At 51.0% G+C, this 13,901-nt stretch overlaps 15 non-coding genes and 1 pseudogene across 15 annotated transcripts; all 16 read right to left on the reverse strand.

Annotated features, from left to right (window-relative positions):
• Window positions 1-544: 544 nt before the first annotated feature.
• Window positions 545-709, reverse strand: LOC148996835 (U1 spliceosomal RNA). Its single transcript, XR_016150521.1, has one exon. It is a non-coding gene; the product is annotated as a U1 spliceosomal RNA (small nuclear RNA).
• A 339-nt stretch (window positions 710-1,048) lies between these two features.
• LOC148996836 (U2 spliceosomal RNA) lies at window positions 1,049-1,239 on the reverse strand. The gene has a single exon (XR_016149136.1). It is a non-coding gene; the product is annotated as a U2 spliceosomal RNA (small nuclear RNA).
• A 1,110-nt stretch (window positions 1,240-2,349) lies between these two features.
• LOC148996837 (U1 spliceosomal RNA) lies at window positions 2,350-2,514 on the reverse strand. Its single transcript, XR_016150522.1, has one exon. It is a non-coding gene; the product is annotated as a U1 spliceosomal RNA (small nuclear RNA).
• Window positions 2,515-2,854: 340 nt separating this feature from the next.
• On the reverse strand, window positions 2,855-3,045 carry LOC148996838 (U2 spliceosomal RNA). The gene has a single exon (XR_016149142.1). It is a non-coding gene; the product is annotated as a U2 spliceosomal RNA (small nuclear RNA).
• A 1,113-nt stretch (window positions 3,046-4,158) lies between these two features.
• LOC148996839 (U1 spliceosomal RNA) lies at window positions 4,159-4,323 on the reverse strand. Its single transcript, XR_016150523.1, has one exon. It is a non-coding gene; the product is annotated as a U1 spliceosomal RNA (small nuclear RNA).
• A 338-nt stretch (window positions 4,324-4,661) lies between these two features.
• LOC148996840 (U2 spliceosomal RNA) lies at window positions 4,662-4,831 on the reverse strand (annotated as a pseudogene).
• A 118-nt stretch (window positions 4,832-4,949) lies between these two features.
• Window positions 4,950-5,114, reverse strand: LOC148996841 (U1 spliceosomal RNA). The gene has a single exon (XR_016150525.1). It is a non-coding gene; the product is annotated as a U1 spliceosomal RNA (small nuclear RNA).
• Window positions 5,115-5,452: 338 nt separating this feature from the next.
• LOC148996842 (U2 spliceosomal RNA) lies at window positions 5,453-5,643 on the reverse strand. The gene has a single exon (XR_016149143.1). It is a non-coding gene; the product is annotated as a U2 spliceosomal RNA (small nuclear RNA).
• Window positions 5,644-6,756: 1,113 nt separating this feature from the next.
• LOC148996843 (U1 spliceosomal RNA) lies at window positions 6,757-6,921 on the reverse strand. Its single transcript, XR_016150526.1, has one exon. It is a non-coding gene; the product is annotated as a U1 spliceosomal RNA (small nuclear RNA).
• A 339-nt stretch (window positions 6,922-7,260) lies between these two features.
• On the reverse strand, window positions 7,261-7,451 carry LOC148996844 (U2 spliceosomal RNA). Its single transcript, XR_016149145.1, has one exon. It is a non-coding gene; the product is annotated as a U2 spliceosomal RNA (small nuclear RNA).
• A 1,113-nt stretch (window positions 7,452-8,564) lies between these two features.
• LOC148996845 (U1 spliceosomal RNA) lies at window positions 8,565-8,729 on the reverse strand. The gene has a single exon (XR_016150527.1). It is a non-coding gene; the product is annotated as a U1 spliceosomal RNA (small nuclear RNA).
• A 339-nt stretch (window positions 8,730-9,068) lies between these two features.
• LOC148996846 (U2 spliceosomal RNA) lies at window positions 9,069-9,259 on the reverse strand. Its single transcript, XR_016149146.1, has one exon. It is a non-coding gene; the product is annotated as a U2 spliceosomal RNA (small nuclear RNA).
• A 1,110-nt stretch (window positions 9,260-10,369) lies between these two features.
• LOC148996847 (U1 spliceosomal RNA) lies at window positions 10,370-10,534 on the reverse strand. The gene has a single exon (XR_016150528.1). It is a non-coding gene; the product is annotated as a U1 spliceosomal RNA (small nuclear RNA).
• Window positions 10,535-10,873: 339 nt separating this feature from the next.
• On the reverse strand, window positions 10,874-11,064 carry LOC148996848 (U2 spliceosomal RNA). Its single transcript, XR_016149147.1, has one exon. It is a non-coding gene; the product is annotated as a U2 spliceosomal RNA (small nuclear RNA).
• A 1,113-nt stretch (window positions 11,065-12,177) lies between these two features.
• Window positions 12,178-12,342, reverse strand: LOC148996849 (U1 spliceosomal RNA). The gene has a single exon (XR_016150529.1). It is a non-coding gene; the product is annotated as a U1 spliceosomal RNA (small nuclear RNA).
• A 339-nt stretch (window positions 12,343-12,681) lies between these two features.
• On the reverse strand, window positions 12,682-12,872 carry LOC148996850 (U2 spliceosomal RNA). The gene has a single exon (XR_016149148.1). It is a non-coding gene; the product is annotated as a U2 spliceosomal RNA (small nuclear RNA).
• Window positions 12,873-13,901: the final 1,029 nt, after the last annotated feature.

Consider the following 13,901-nt stretch of genomic DNA (forward strand, 5'->3'; position numbering starts at 1 on the left):
AACAGTTGGAATTTCCATCCACGTTGGCGACGGTACGCCAAAACGTTGGGGGTGGGCGAGGCGGGCTTTACTTAAACGGCTATAACTCTCCAACGGAATGAGACAATTGCACCCAACTCGGTACACCTGTGTACGGGCTCAGCCCGTGGTCACGTGAAGAGGAATGCGGCGACTGGCCACTTGGTGGCGCTGTAAACAGAAAAAAACACAACATGGGTGGCTGTATATCACGTGACGTTTCACACGTGCACAATGTTTTCATAGCACATGATAGAACTCCTCATTCCGAACAACTTTGCCTCCAGGACAACTGCTGTGAACCAAGTCGTCCGTCAAATATTGGAGACTATTTGAAGAATTGAGGAGAAAAAAGAAAACCCTCCTCACACAGACCGGTCCTAGACTGTTTCGTATCTCTCGAGCAACCGCCGCAGTTCAACTCTCTGGACTGCCTCTGGATATTGAAGAAGTGGAGAAAAAAAAACAAAAAACAAAAGAACCTCAAGTGGAGCTTTAACAATCTGCCCTTTTAACCAGTGTTGTCCAGGGGAGAGCGCGAACGCAGTCCCCCACTACCATAAATTATGCAGTCGAGATTCCCACATTTGGGGAATTCGCAGGGGTCAGCACAACCCAGAGTGCAATGGCCGAGCCTCGCCCTGGGTGAACCACCTTCCTGATCATGGTGTCTCCCCTGCCAGGTAAGTATGAATTCCCAGGCCTTCAGTCAGAAGCACCCTGCCCCTCTCCCCAATCCTCACCAGCGGTTTGCCAGTCAAAAAAGGGGCTTTTTTTTTTTTTTTTTTTTTTTGCACGCTCCGCATCCGGCTCCATGAGCCATAAATGTACATAATGCGCCGTCCCCGAATAGTGGACGGATCAGATGTTAAACTGACAGAGGAACAGGGGTTCCTTTTTGTCTTGTTTTTACACCACAATTCTACCCAGGCTAGTATAGCACATGATCACCTACAACACCCACTCACACTAGCTCCATTATCACCTTCTGCCACACAAGACCACTACATTTCTTTCATTGAACACTTTAGGAGGGTGCACCGTTCCCAGAAGTACTGCAATACCGGGTCGATGCGTGGAGTGGACGGAGCAAGCCCCTATGCCATCTCCCAGGACCAAAAATCAATTTAATATGTGGTGCCCGGGTAGGGCACGTATCAGATATTAAACTGATAAGAACAGATACTACACTTGATCTTAGCCAAAAGGCCGAGAAGCGATGACGCAGCGACGCCGAGGCGGGGGAGCCGGCAAAGGCCACGCCCACCTGGGCCGCGGCGAGAGGGTCTAAGGTCGCCGGCAAACAAGCTCAGCTCAGATTGGTTGACACCGAAAATGGATCACAACAGAGTGCACAGCACGACACTCTGGAGTGCAACCTGGGATTTTGGATCATCAACATTCCGCCTTAAAAGTGAGCGGGCAGACCAAAGCGTCCGTGGTAGAGACTTGAAACTCTGAGGGATGGTAGGACCGGCCCGGTACTACAACCTCACCAAGGCTCGCCCCGATCGGCCCCAAGGTGGCGCTGCAGCGATCAAAAGTACGAAATGGCTCGTAACTCCTCGACCGTCGGTCGCAGACCCAAGTGTCTTACATCACCGGAATCCTTGGCTCGAGCCGAACAAGATGCATGCCTCGGATTGGGTGGTCGCGCTGGCGAGATTTTCGGGTATTTTGGATTTTCTGAAAAACCTACTTTTGCACACTAGTCCTAGGTTTTTTGCCCGATCTGACCCAAACCGGTGCAGAAAGATTCTCTGGAGTCCGACTGCCAACAGGGATCGGGAAACAGTTGGAATTTCCATCCACGTTGGCGACGGTACGCCAAAACGTTGGGGGTGGGCGAGGCGGGCTTTACTTAAACGGCTATAACTCTCCAACGGAATGAGACAATTGCACCCAACTCGGTACACCTGTGTACGGGCTCAGCCCGTGGTCACGTGAAGAGGAATGCGGCGACTGGCCACTTGGTGGCGCTGTAAACAGAAAAAAACACAACATGGGTGGCTGAATATCACGTGACGTTTCACACGTGCACAATGTTTTCATACCACATGATAGAACTCCTCATTCCGAACAACTTTGCCTCCAGGACAACTGCTGTGAACTAAGTCGTCCGTCAAATATTGGAGACTATTTGAAGAATTGAGGAGAAAAAAGAAAACCCTCCTCACACAGACCGGTCCTAGACTGTTTCGTATCTCTCGAGCAACCGCCGCAGTTCAACTCTCTGGACTGCCTCTGGATATTGAAGAAGTGGAGAAAAAAAACAAAACAAAAGAACCTCAAGTGGAGCTTTAACAATCTGCCCTTTTAACCAGTGTTGTCCAGGGGAGAGCGCGAACGCAGTCCCCCACTACCATAAATTATGCAGTCGAGATTCCCACATTTGGGGAATTCGCAGGGGTCAGCACAACCCAGAGTGCAATGGCCGAGCCTCGCCCTGGGTGAACCACCTTCCTGATCATGGTGTCTCCCCTGCCAGGTAAGTATGAATTCCCAGGCCTTCAGTCAGAAGCACCCTGCCCCTCTCCCCAATCCTCACCAGCGGTTTGCCAGTCAAAAAAGGGGCTTTTTTTTTTTTTTTTTTTTTTTTGCACGCTCCGCATCCGGCTCCATGAGCCATAAATGTACATAATGCGCCGTCCCCGAATAGTGGACGGATCAGATGTTAAACTGACAGAGGAACAGGGGTTCCTTTTTGTCTTGTTTTTACACCACAATTCTACCCAGGCTAGTATAGCACATGATCACCTACAACACCCACTCACACTAGCTCCATTATCACCTTCTGCCACACAAGACCACTACATTTCTTTCATTGAACACTTTAGGAGGGTGCACCGTTCCCAGAAGTACTGCAATACCGGGTCGATGCGTGGAGTGGACGGAGCAAGCCCCTATGCCATCTCCCAGGACCAAAAATCAATTTAATATGTGGTGCCCGGGTAGGGCACGTATCAGATATTAAACTGATAAGAACAGATACTACACTTGATCTTAGCCAAAAGGCCGAGAAGCGATGACGCAGCGACGCCGAGGCGGGGGAGCCGGCAAAGGCCACGCCCACCTGGGCCGCGGCGAGAGGGTCTAAGGTCGCCGGCAAACAAGCTCAGCTCAGATTGGTTGACACCGAAAATGGATCACAACAGAGTGCACAGCACGACACTCTGGAGTGCAACCTGGGATTTTGGATCATCAACATTCCGCCTTAAAAGTGAGCGGGCAGACCAAAGCGTCCGTGGTAGAGACTTGAAACTCTGAGGGATGGTAGGACCGGCCCGGTACTACAACCTCACCAAGGCTCGCCCCGATCGGCCCCAAGGTGGCGCTGCAGCGATCAAAAGTACGAAATGGCTCGTAACTCCTCGACCGTCGGTCGCAGACCCAAGTGTCTTACATCACCGGAATCCTTGGCTCGAGCCGAACAAGATGCATGCCTCGGATTGGGTGGTCGCGCTGGCGAGATTTTCGGGTATTTTGGATTTTCTGAAAAACCTACTTTTGCACACTAGTCCTAGGTTTTTTGCCCGATCTGACCCAAACCGGTGCAGAAAGATTCTCTGGAGTCTGACTGCCAACAGGGATCGGGAAACAGTTGGAATTTCCATCCACGTTGGCGACGGTACGCCAAAACGTTGGGGGTGGGCGAGGCGGGCTTTACTTAAACGGCTATAACTCTCCAACGGAATGAGACAATTGCACCCAACTCGGTACACCTGTGTACGGGCTCAGCCCGTGGTCACGTGAAGAGGAATGCGGCGACTGGCCACTTGGTGGCGCTGTAAACAGAAAAAAACACAACATGGGTGGCTGAATATCACGTGACGTTTCACACGTGCACAATGTTTTCATACCACATGATAGAACTCCTCATTCCGAACAACTTTGCCTCCAGGACAACTGCTGTGAACTAAGTCGTCCGTCAAATATTGGAGACTATTTGAAGAATTGAGGAGAAAAAAGAAAACCCTCCTCACACAGACCGGTCCTAGACTGTTTCGTATCTCTCGAGCAACCGCCGCAGTTCAACTCTCTGGACTGCCTCTGGATATTGAAGAAGTGGAGAAAAAAAAACAAAAAACAAAAGAACCTCAAGTGGAGCTTTAACAATCTGCCCTTTTAACCAGTGTTGTCCAGGGGAGAGCGCGAACGCAGTCCCCCACTACCATAAATTATGCAGTCGAGATTCCCACATTTGGGGAATTCGCAGGGGTCAGCACAACCCAGAGTGCAATGGCCGAGCCTCGCCCTGGGTGAACCACCTTCCTGATCATGGTGTCTCCCCTGCCAGGTAAGTATGAATTCCCAGGCCTTCAGTCAGAAGCACCCTGCCCCTCTCCCCAATCCTCACCAGCGGTTTGCCAGTCAAAAAAGGGGCTTTTTTTTTTTTTTTTTTTTTTGCACGCTCCGCATCCGGCTCCATGAGCCATAAATGTACATAATGCGCCGTCCCCGAATAGTGGACGGATCAGATGTTAAACTGACAGAGGAACAGGGGTTCCTTTTTGTCTTGTTTTTACACCACAATTCTACCCAGGCTAGTATAGCACATGATCACCTACAACACCCACTCACACTAGCTCCATTATCACCTTCTGCCACACAAGACCACTACATTTCTTTCATTGAACACTTTAGGAGGGTGCACCGTTCCCAGAAGTACTGCAATACCGGGTCGATGCGTGGAGTGGACGGAGCAAGCCCCTATGCCATCTCCCAGGACCAAAAATCAATTTAATATGTGGTGCCCGGGTAGGGCACGTAGAACAGATACTACACTTGATCTGTTTCGTATCTCTCGAGCAACCGCCGCAGTTCAACTCTCTGGACTGCCTCTGGATATTGAAGAAGTGGAGAAAAAAAAACAAAAAACAAAAGAACCTCAAGTGGAGCTTTAACAATCTGCCCTTTTAACCAGTGTTGTCCAGGGGAGAGCGCGAACGCAGTCCCCCACTACCATAAATTATGCAGTCGAGATTCCCACATTTGGGGAATTCGCAGGGGTCAGCACAACCCAGAGTGCAATGGCCGAGCCTCGCCCTGGGTGAACCACCTTCCTGATCATGGTGTCTCCCCTGCCAGGTAAGTATGAATTCCCAGGCCTTCAGTCAGAAGCACCCTGCCCCTCTCCCCAATCCTCACCAGCGGTTTGCCAGTCAAAAAAGGGGCTTTTTTTTTTTTTTTTTTTTTTGCACGCTCCGCATCCGGCTCCATGAGCCATAAATGTACATAATGCGCCGTCCCCGAATAGTGGACGGATCAGATGTTAAACTGACAGAGGAACAGGGGTTCCTTTTTGTCTTGTTTTTACACCACAATTCTACCCAGGCTAGTATAGCACATGATCACCTACAACACCCACTCACACTAGCTCCATTATCACCTTCTGCCACACAAGACCACTACATTTCTTTCATTGAACACTTTAGGAGGGTGCACCGTTCCCAGAAGTACTGCAATACCGGGTCGATGCGTGGAGTGGACGGAGCAAGCCCCTATGCCATCTCCCAGGACCAAAAATCAATTTAATATGTGGTGCCCGGGTAGGGCACGTATCAGATATTAAACTGATAAGAACAGATACTACACTTGATCTTAGCCAAAAGGCCGAGAAGCGATGACGCAGCGACGCCGAGGCGGGGGAGCCGGCAAAGGCCACGCCCACCTGGGCCGCGGCGAGAGGGTCTAAGGTCGCCGGCAAACAAGCTCAGCTCAGATTGGTTGACACCGAAAATGGATCACAACAGAGTGCACAGCACGACACTCTGGAGTGCAACCTGGGATTTTGGATCATCAACATTCCGCCTTAAAAGTGAGCGGGCAGACCAAAGCGTCCGTGGTAGAGACTTGAAACTCTGAGGGATGGTAGGACCGGCCCGGTACTACAACCTCACCAAGGCTCGCCCCGATCGGCCCCAAGGTGGCGCTGCAGCGATCAAAAGTACGAAATGGCTCGTAACTCCTCGACCGTCGGTCGCAGACCCAAGTGTCTTACATCACCGGAATCCTTGGCTCGAGCCGAACAAGATGCATGCCTCGGATTGGGTGGTCGCGCTGGCGAGATTTTCGGGTATTTTGGATTTTCTGAAAAACCTACTTTTGCACACTAGTCCTAGGTTTTTTGCCCGATCTGACCCAAACCGGTGCAGAAAGATTCTCTGGAGTCCGACTGCCAACAGGGATCGGGAAACAGTTGGAATTTCCATCCACGTTGGCGACGGTACGCCAAAACGTTGGGGGTGGGCGAGGCGGGCTTTACTTAAACGGCTATAACTCTCCAACGGAATGAGACAATTGCACCCAACTCGGTACACCTGTGTACGGGCTCAGCCCGTGGTCACGTGAAGAGGAATGCGGCGACTGGCCACTTGGTGGCGCTGTAAACAGAAAAAAACACAACATGGGTGGCTGTATATCACGTGACGTTTCACACGTGCACAATGTTTTCATAGCACATGATAGAACTCCTCATTCCGAACAACTTTGCCTCCAGGACAACTGCTGTGAACCAAGTCGTCCGTCAAATATTGGAGACTATTTGAAGAATTGAGGAGAAAAAAGAAAACCCTCCTCACACAGACCGGTCCTAGACTGTTTCGTATCTCTCGAGCAACCGCCGCAGTTCAACTCTCTGGACTGCCTCTGGATATTGAAGAAGTGGAGAAAAAAAAACAAAAAACAAAAGAACCTCAAGTGGAGCTTTAACAATCTGCCCTTTTAACCAGTGTTGTCCAGGGGAGAGCGCGAACGCAGTCCCCCACTACCATAAATTATGCAGTCGAGATTCCCACATTTGGGGAATTCGCAGGGGTCAGCACAACCCAGAGTGCAATGGCCGAGCCTCGCCCTGGGTGAACCACCTTCCTGATCATGGTGTCTCCCCTGCCAGGTAAGTATGAATTCCCAGGCCTTCAGTCAGAAGCACCCTGCCCCTCTCCCCAATCCTCACCAGCGGTTTGCCAGTCAAAAAAGGGGCTTTTTTTTTTTTTTTTTTTTTTTGCACGCTCCGCATCCGGCTCCATGAGCCATAAATGTACATAATGCGCCGTCCCCGAATAGTGGACGGATCAGATGTTAAACTGACAGAGGAACAGGGGTTCCTTTTTGTCTTGTTTTTACACCACAATTCTACCCAGGCTAGTATAGCACATGATCACCTACAACACCCACTCACACTAGCTCCATTATCACCTTCTGCCACACAAGACCACTACATTTCTTTCATTGAACACTTTAGGAGGGTGCACCGTTCCCAGAAGTACTGCAATACCGGGTCGATGCGTGGAGTGGACGGAGCAAGCCCCTATGCCATCTCCCAGGACCAAAAATCAATTTAATATGTGGTGCCCGGGTAGGGCACGTATCAGATATTAAACTGATAAGAACAGATACTACACTTGATCTTAGCCAAAAGGCCGAGAAGCGATGACGCAGCGACGCCGAGGCGGGGGAGCCGGCAAAGGCCACGCCCACCTGGGCCGCGGCGAGAGGGTCTAAGGTCGCCGGCAAACAAGCTCAGCTCAGATTGGTTGACACCGAAAATGGATCACAACAGAGTGCACAGCACGACACTCTGGAGTGCAACCTGGGATTTTGGATCATCAACATTCCGCCTTAAAAGTGAGCGGGCAGACCAAAGCGTCCGTGGTAGAGACTTGAAACTCTGAGGGATGGTAGGACCGGCCCGGTACTACAACCTCACCAAGGCTCGCCCCGATCGGCCCCAAGGTGGCGCTGCAGCGATCAAAAGTACGAAATGGCTCGTAACTCCTCGACCGTCGGTCGCAGACCCAAGTGTCTTACATCACCGGAATCCTTGGCTCGAGCCGAACAAGATGCATGCCTCGGATTGGGTGGTCGCGCTGGCGAGATTTTCGGGTATTTTGGATTTTCTGAAAAACCTACTTTTGCACACTAGTCCTAGGTTTTTTGCCCGATCTGACCCAAACCGGTGCAGAAAGATTCTCTGGAGTCCGACTGCCAACAGGGATCGGGAAACAGTTGGAATTTCCATCCACGTTGGCGACGGTACGCCAAAACGTTGGGGGTGGGCGAGGCGGGCTTTACTTAAACGGCTATAACTCTCCAACGGAATGAGACAATTGCACCCAACTCGGTACACCTGTGTACGGGCTCAGCCCGTGGTCACGTGAAGAGGAATGCGGCGACTGGCCACTTGGTGGCGCTGTAAACAGAAAAAAACACAACATGGGTGGCTGTATATCACGTGACGTTTCACACGTGCACAATGTTTTCATAGCACATGATAGAACTCCTCATTCCGAACAACTTTGCCTCCAGGACAACTGCTGTGAACCAAGTCGTCCGTCAAATATTGGAGACTATTTGAAGAATTGAGGAGAAAAAAGAAAACCCTCCTCACACAGACCGGTCCTAGACTGTTTCGTATCTCTCGAGCAACCGCCGCAGTTCAACTCTCTGGACTGCCTCTGGATATTGAAGAAGTGGAGAAAAAAAAACAAAAAACAAAAGAACCTCAAGTGGAGCTTTAACAATCTGCCCTTTTAACCAGTGTTGTCCAGGGGAGAGCGCGAACGCAGTCCCCCACTACCATAAATTATGCAGTCGAGATTCCCACATTTGGGGAATTCGCAGGGGTCAGCACAACCCAGAGTGCAATGGCCGAGCCTCGCCCTGGGTGAACCACCTTCCTGATCATGGTGTCTCCCCTGCCAGGTAAGTATGAATTCCCAGGCCTTCAGTCAGAAGCACCCTGCCCCTCTCCCCAATCCTCACCAGCGGTTTGCCAGTCAAAAAAGGGGCTTTTTTTTTTTTTTTTTTTTTTTGCACGCTCCGCATCCGGCTCCATGAGCCATAAATGTACATAATGCGCCGTCCCCGAATAGTGGACGGATCAGATGTTAAACTGACAGAGGAACAGGGGTTCCTTTTTGTCTTGTTTTTACACCACAATTCTACCCAGGCTAGTATAGCACATGATCACCTACAACACCCACTCACACTAGCTCCATTATCACCTTCTGCCACACAAGACCACTACATTTCTTTCATTGAACACTTTAGGAGGGTGCACCGTTCCCAGAAGTACTGCAATACCGGGTCGATGCGTGGAGTGGACGGAGCAAGCCCCTATGCCATCTCCCAGGACCAAAAATCAATTTAATATGTGGTGCCCGGGTAGGGCACGTATCAGATATTAAACTGATAAGAACAGATACTACACTTGATCTTAGCCAAAAGGCCGAGAAGCGATGACGCAGCGACGCCGAGGCGGGGGAGCCGGCAAAGGCCACGCCCACCTGGGCCGCGGCGAGAGGGTCTAAGGTCGCCGGCAAACAAGCTCAGCTCAGATTGGTTGACACCGAAAATGGATCACAACAGAGTGCACAGCACGACACTCTGGAGTGCAACCTGGGATTTTGGATCATCAACATTCCGCCTTAAAAGTGAGCGGGCAGACCAAAGCGTCCGTGGTAGAGACTTGAAACTCTGAGGGATGGTAGGACCGGCCCGGTACTACAACCTCACCAAGGCTCGCCCCGATCGGCCCCAAGGTGGCGCTGCAGCGATCAAAAGTACGAAATGGCTCGTAACTCCTCGACCGTCGGTCGCAGACCCAAGTGTCTTACATCACCGGAATCCTTGGCTCGAGCCGAACAAGATGCATGCCTCGGATTGGGTGGTCGCGCTGGCGAGATTTTCGGGTATTTTGGATTTTCTGAAAAACCTACTTTTGCACACTAGTCCTAGGTTTTTTGCCCGATCTGACCCAAACCGGTGCAGAAAGATTCTCTGGAGTCCGACTGCCAACAGGGATCGGGAAACAGTTGGAATTTCCATCCACGTTGGCGACGGTACGCCAAAACGTTGGGGGTGGGCGAGGCGGGCTTTACTTAAACGGCTATAACTCTCCAACGGAATGAGACAATTGCACCCAACTCGGTACACCTGTGTACGGGCTCAGCCCGTGGTCACGTGAAGAGGAATGCGGCGACTGGCCACTTGGTGGCGCTGTAAACAGAAAAAAACACAACATGGGTGGCTGAATATCACGTGACGTTTCACACGTGCACAATGTTTTCATACCACATGATAGAACTCCTCATTCCGAACAACTTTGCCTCCAGGACAACTGCTGTGAACTAAGTCGTCCGTCAAATATTGGAGACTATTTGAAGAATTGAGGAGAAAAAAGAAAACCCTCCTCACACAGACCGGTCCTAGACTGTTTCGTATCTCTCGAGCAACCGCCGCAGTTCAACTCTCTGGACTGCCTCTGGATATTGAAGAAGTGGAGAAAAAAAACAAAACAAAAGAACCTCAAGTGGAGCTTTAACAATCTGCCCTTTTAACCAGTGTTGTCCAGGGGAGAGCGCGAACGCAGTCCCCCACTACCATAAATTATGCAGTCGAGATTCCCACATTTGGGGAATTCGCAGGGGTCAGCACAACCCAGAGTGCAATGGCCGAGCCTCGCCCTGGGTGAACCACCTTCCTGATCATGGTGTCTCCCCTGCCAGGTAAGTATGAATTCCCAGGCCTTCAGTCAGAAGCACCCTGCCCCTCTCCCCAATCCTCACCAGCGGTTTGCCAGTCAAAAAAGGGGCTTTTTTTTTTTTTTTTTTTTTTTGCACGCTCCGCATCCGGCTCCATGAGCCATAAATGTACATAATGCGCCGTCCCCGAATAGTGGACGGATCAGATGTTAAACTGACAGAGGAACAGGGGTTCCTTTTTGTCTTGTTTTTACACCACAATTCTACCCAGGCTAGTATAGCACATGATCACCTACAACACCCACTCACACTAGCTCCATTATCACCTTCTGCCACACAAGACCACTACATTTCTTTCATTGAACACTTTAGGAGGGTGCACCGTTCCCAGAAGTACTGCAATACCGGGTCGATGCGTGGAGTGGACGGAGCAAGCCCCTATGCCATCTCCCAGGACCAAAAATCAATTTAATATGTGGTGCCCGGGTAGGGCACGTATCAGATATTAAACTGATAAGAACAGATACTACACTTGATCTTAGCCAAAAGGCCGAGAAGCGATGACGCAGCGACGCCGAGGCGGGGGAGCCGGCAAAGGCCACGCCCACCTGGGCCGCGGCGAGAGGGTCTAAGGTCGCCGGCAAACAAGCTCAGCTCAGATTGGTTGACACCGAAAATGGATCACAACAGAGTGCACAGCACGACACTCTGGAGTGCAACCTGGGATTTTGGATCATCAACATTCCGCCTTAAAAGTGAGCGGGCAGACCAAAGCGTCCGTGGTAGAGACTTGAAACTCTGAGGGATGGTAGGACCGGCCCGGTACTACAACCTCACCAAGGCTCGCCCCGATCGGCCCCAAGGTGGCGCTGCAGCGATCAAAAGTACGAAATGGCTCGTAACTCCTCGACCGTCGGTCGCAGACCCAAGTGTCTTACATCACCGGAATCCTTGGCTCGAGCCGAACAAGATGCATGCCTCGGATTGGGTGGTCGCGCTGGCGAGATTTTCGGGTATTTTGGATTTTCTGAAAAACCTACTTTTGCACACTAGTCCTAGGTTTTTTGCCCGATCTGACCCAAACCGGTGCAGAAAGATTCTCTGGAGTCTGACTGCCAACAGGGATCGGGAAACAGTTGGAATTTCCATCCACGTTGGCGACGGTACGCCAAAACGTTGGGGGTGGGCGAGGCGGGCTTTACTTAAACGGCTATAACTCTCCAACGGAATGAGACAATTGCACCCAACTCGGTACACCTGTGTACGGGCTCAGCCCGTGGTCACGTGAAGAGGAATGCGGCGACTGGCCACTTGGTGGCGCTGTAAACAGAAAAAAACACAACATGGGTGGCTGAATATCACGTGACGTTTCACACGTGCACAATGTTTTCATACCACATGATAGAACTCCTCATTCCGAACAACTTTGCCTCCAGGACAACTGCTGTGAACTAAGTCGTCCGTCAAATATTGGAGACTATTTGAAGAATTGAGGAGAAAAAAGAAAACCCTCCTCACACAGACCGGTCCTAGACTGTTTCGTATCTCTCGAGCAACCGCCGCAGTTCAACTCTCTGGACTGCCTCTGGATATTGAAGAAGTGGAGAAAAAAAAACAAAAAACAAAAGAACCTCAAGTGGAGCTTTAACAATCTGCCCTTTTAACCAGTGTTGTCCAGGGGAGAGCGCGAACGCAGTCCCCCACTACCATAAATTATGCAGTCGAGATTCCCACATTTGGGGAATTCGCAGGGGTCAGCACAACCCAGAGTGCAATGGCCGAGCCTCGCCCTGGGTGAACCACCTTCCTGATCATGGTGTCTCCCCTGCCAGGTAAGTATGAATTCCCAGGCCTTCAGTCAGAAGCACCCTGCCCCTCTCCCCAATCCTCACCAGCGGTTTGCCAGTCAAAAAAGGGGCTTTTTTTTTTTTTTTTTTTTTTTGCACGCTCCGCATCCGGCTCCATGAGCCATAAATGTACATAATGCGCCGTCCCCGAATAGTGGACGGATCAGATGTTAAACTGACAGAGGAACAGGGGTTCCTTTTTGTCTTGTTTTTACACCACAATTCTACCCAGGCTAGTATAGCACATGATCACCTACAACACCCACTCACACTAGCTCCATTATCACCTTCTGCCACACAAGACCACTACATTTCTTTCATTGAACACTTTAGGAGGGTGCACCGTTCCCAGAAGTACTGCAATACCGGGTCGATGCGTGGAGTGGACGGAGCAAGCCCCTATGCCATCTCCCAGGACCAAAAATCAATTTAATATGTGGTGCCCGGGTAGGGCACGTATCAGATATTAAACTGATAAGAACAGATACTACACTTGATCTTAGCCAAAAGGCCGAGAAGCGATGACGCAGCGACGCCGAGGCGGGGGAGCCGGCAAAGGCCACGCCCACCTGGGCCGCGGCGAGAGGGTCTAAGGTCGCCGGCAAACAAGCTCAGCTCAGATTGGTTGACACCGAAAATGGATCACAACAGAGTGCACAGCACGACACTCTGGAGTGCAACCTGGGATTTTGGATCATCAACATTCCGCCTTAAAAGTGAGCGGGCAGACCAAAGCGTCCGTGGTAGAGACTTGAAACTCTGAGGGATGGTAGGACCGGCCCGGTACTACAACCTCACCAAGGCTCGCCCCGATCGGCCCCAAGGTGGCGCTGCAGCGATCAAAAGTACGAAATGGCTCGTAACTCCTCGACCGTCGGTCGCAGACCCAAGTGTCTTACATCACCGGAATCCTTGGCTCGAGCCGAACAAGATGCATGCCTCGGATTGGGTGGTCGCGCTGGCGAGATTTTCGGGTATTTTGGATTTTCTGAAAAACCTACTTTTGCACACTAGTCCTAGGTTTTTTGCCCGATCTGACCCAAACCGGTGCAGAAAGATTCTCTGGAGTCTGACTGCCAACAGGGATCGGGAAACAGTTGGAATTTCCATCCACGTTGGCGACGGTACGCCAAAACGTTGGGGGTGGGCGAGGCGGGCTTTACTTAAACGGCTATAACTCTCCAACGGAATGAGACAATTGCACCCAACTCGGTACACCTGTGTACGGGCTCAGCCCGTGGTCACGTGAAGAGGAATGCGGCGACTGGCCACTTGGTGGCGCTGTAAACAGAAAAAAACACAACATGGGTGGCTGAATATCACGTGACGTTTCACACGTGCACAATGTTTTCATACCACATGATAGAACTCCTCATTCCGAACAACTTTGCCTCCAGGACAACTGCTGTGAACTAAGTCGTCCGTCAAATATTGGAGACTATTTGAAGAATTGAGGAGAAAAAAGAAAACCCTCCTCACACAGACCGGTCCTAGACTGTTTCGTATCTCTCGAGCAACCGCCGCAGTTCAACTCTCTGGACTGCCTCTGGAT

The sequence above is a fragment of the Pimephales promelas genome, chromosome 2 (assembly GCF_988280905.1).
Source record: "Pimephales promelas chromosome 2, fPimPro1.hap1.1, whole genome shotgun sequence".
NCBI lineage: Eukaryota > Metazoa > Chordata > Actinopteri > Cypriniformes > Leuciscidae > Pimephales > Pimephales promelas.